Source organism: Nicotiana tabacum, chromosome 6 (genome assembly GCF_000715075.1).
Source record: "Nicotiana tabacum cultivar K326 chromosome 6, ASM71507v2, whole genome shotgun sequence".
NCBI classification, from domain to species: Eukaryota; Viridiplantae; Streptophyta; class Magnoliopsida; order Solanales; family Solanaceae; genus Nicotiana; species Nicotiana tabacum.
The window spans coordinates 189,167,625-189,171,085 of NC_134085.1; positions in this window are offsets into that span (position 1 = coordinate 189,167,625).

Here is a 3,461-nt window from a genome sequence, read left to right on the forward strand (position 1 = left end):
ATTAGTACCTGTTGTTGCTACGCCCGAAACACTCATTCGCTTAACTCCTTTTATCAAATCTTGACAAGTTATGAGATTGTAGTTGTAAAGAAGCCGTAAGGTTTAGCATTGTTAAAGGCGTAAAAATGGCACCCTTTTAAAATATAAAAAAAATAATAAAAAAAAAAGAAATAAAAAAATATAAATGATAATAAAAAAATAATAAGTAAAATGAGACGAGCCTCGCCAAATAAAAGGAACAAATTGCGGGGCCCTCTAAGTGTATATATTAAATACTTAGATTCCGGGACGGGTCGTTTAGCAAATTTCACGGCCCTCCCCAAAAATAATAATGCGCTAGTTGCTTTAGGCGCGCCTTTAATAACGTTATCTCCCTAAACTCGGGTGCACATTTATGTGACCCAAATCCAAATCTCAACGAAATCGAAATGTGCCTCTAATCACGGGTACATTGACTGTGACGTGGTATGAGATGCATTTCCATGACGTTGCAAATTCCTTTTAAAAAATAAGCATGAGATGAGCCTCGCCGAATAACAACACAAATCGTGGGGCCCTCAGTAAATACTTGTTTAAAATTACTTAGAATTCAGGAGGTTCGTGTAGCGAATTTCACGACCTCCGCGAAATAATAACGCGATAGTCTCTTTAGGCGCGTGTTTAATAATTTACTTTCTTAAGCTCGGGTGCGCATTTCATGCGACCCAAATCCAAATCTCAAAACATCAAATAAAATGCGTTCCGGATTGTGGGTGCATTTCATGTGACGCAGTCCAAAGACGTGTTTTAAGCGATGTTCACATTCTTGTAAAAACAATAATAATAAAGCGGTTAAAAGTTAAAATTGGCACATTGGTTCATAATTGTATTTTAAAATCAGATAAATAAGCCGAATATAACAGTTGAGCGACCGTGCTAGAACCACGGAACTCGGGAATGCCTAACACCTTCTCCCGGGTTAACAGAATTCCTTATCTAGATTTCTGGTACGCAGACTATAATATTGAGTCATTATTTTCCTCGATTCGGGATTAAAATTGGTGACTTGGGACACCCTAAATCTCCCAAGTGGCGACTCTGAAATAAATAAACCAATCCCGTTTCGATTGTCCTTTAATTGGAAAAAACTCCTGTTGCGCCCCATCGGGTGCGGAAAAAGGAGGTGTGACAGCTCTGGCGACTCTGCTGGGGATGACCCAGAACCCCTGGTTCAGGGTTAAGAATTCGAGCTTGGAATAATTGTTATTATTTGGCTTTATTTATTATCTAATTTTATTACATGTTTTGAGCCTAATGTGCTAAATGCTACTTTTACCGCTTTGATATTATTTGAACTGTACATATAAACTGTGCCGAAACCATTCACTTCTTACCTCCGGGGAGAAGCTCGCTGGTCGAGACTCCCTATTCTGTTAGTGTCAATACCTGAAATAAGAAAGAGGTCGGATAAGTTACAAAGCCGGACGATCCCGCGGGTCCCCGGTACGTAGCCCCCTCCTCGACTCGAGTTGTCCGCTCGAGTACACAGTCTAGAACAAATACCCAGGTTATGAACCTAGAATAACCTAGCCACATGTCGGATCCCTAGTAGGAACGTTTATTTGCATCATGTGCATTTGACTTAGGGGACTCAACACAGGGGTTGGGTCCGTCTAGGACAAGCAACCTGAAAATAATAGACCATCTTATGGCATCCTATGTGCTACATGTTGTATTCAGTCAAGGGCGAATGGGTCATTTGGTCATTTCCAGCATGATGTTATTTTAATCAAAGCATGGAGAACATTTGTGGAATCCAAGAAGTCTTGGAATTCCCTATGTCCCCCACGCTTGCTTTTTGGGAAAACACATGGGGAACATTTGTGGAATCCAAGAAGTCTTGGAATTCCCATATGTCCCCCACACTTCATATGTTGGAAAAAGCGCATGGGGAACATTTGCGAAATCCAAGATGTCTTGGAAATCCTTATGTTTCCCATGCCACATTTTGAAAATAACAATAAATATAAAAAAATAAAAATACATATAAAAACAAGGCATGAAAATTCAAAAGATTTTGTATGTTGTCATCATTTTCCACAAATTAGAAAATCGTGAAAAGATGAGGAAATGGCAGTGTAGAGATATAACTACTTATTTTAGAAAGAAAAAAAACAAATGTCCAAGTAGTGTCGAAACTCTGCCGAAATTTTGAGAATATAAAATAAAAAAATATATGTCTTATTAGTTTGTTTTATTAAAAAAAAGCATTAATAGAAAAGAAAATTGTTAGTCTTGCCATAAAAATGAAAAAAAAAAGAGTCTTGTTTTTAAAATATGTGTTATTTATTTGTTTATGAAAATGACAAAATTAAAATAATCCAAAAATATTTTCTCCATTATTGACTTCTTTAGGAAGTCTTTCTAATTGTTTTCAAAAAAAAATAATATAATATAACAAAAAAAACAAATCCGAAAATATTTTGATTCTTTTTTCAAAATTGAAAAGAAAATTCAAAATTCAAAAAAAAAACATTTTGAGAAGCATTTCTTTTATTAAAAGTAAAATTCCGAAAAAATATTTCTTCTTCTTCTTTAGAATAAAAAAGGCAAATGAAAATTCAAAAAATATATCTTAAAGAAAATCAATCAAAAAAAATGCTTCCTTTCTTCTTTTAAAGTATTTCTTTTGCCCGAACTACGCGGGTTTGATTCTCACCGGATGTGAGATACGTAGGCAACCCTCATCGGGTCCAACCCCCCTTTTGCTAAAAAAAAGCAAAAATAAATAAATAACAAAAAATACATGTCAAATTTTAGTTTTTGTCATAAAGAAGTCGGGTGACGCTGTTTTATCAAGACATAGCCGAATGTTCCGGAAAGGGACGCCGGAAGGCTGACTTTGCATAAACAACCACCTTTGGGTCATTTTAAGATTTGGTCCAGTTGACCCGCACGGCCTTAAAAATCTTCGTCTCCGAGACGTTGACAGGCCGTGTTTGCAATATTGAGTTTCCTATTTTTGAAAAAAACAATAAAAGAGTCATAACTAAGTCAGGAGATGCTGTTTGTCATAAATAGCCGAATGTTCCCGAAAGGGACGCCGGAAGGCTGACTTTGCGTAAACAGCCACCTTTTGGGGTCATGTCTGGGAGTTTGGTCCAGTTGACCCACACAGCCTTAAAAAGCTTCGTCCCCGAGACGTCGAGAGGCCGTGTTTGCAACACAAGGTTTTTATCGTAATTTGAAAAAAAAACAAAGAGTAAACGGTCAGGTGAATGCCGTTTGGATGTTTAGTCAAAAAAAAATGAAAAAATAAAATAAGCCGAGCCAGCTTCGGCCGCGTCTTAAACCGTTCTTGCCGAAATAGCCTTAGAGTATCTTTCAGTTGTCGAAAGGTTATTTTCGTTAAAGAATGGACAAGTTTTAAAGTGTCAAAATAATCCTCCCCGGCCTCAAAATTCATGTGAAAATTGGAAGGG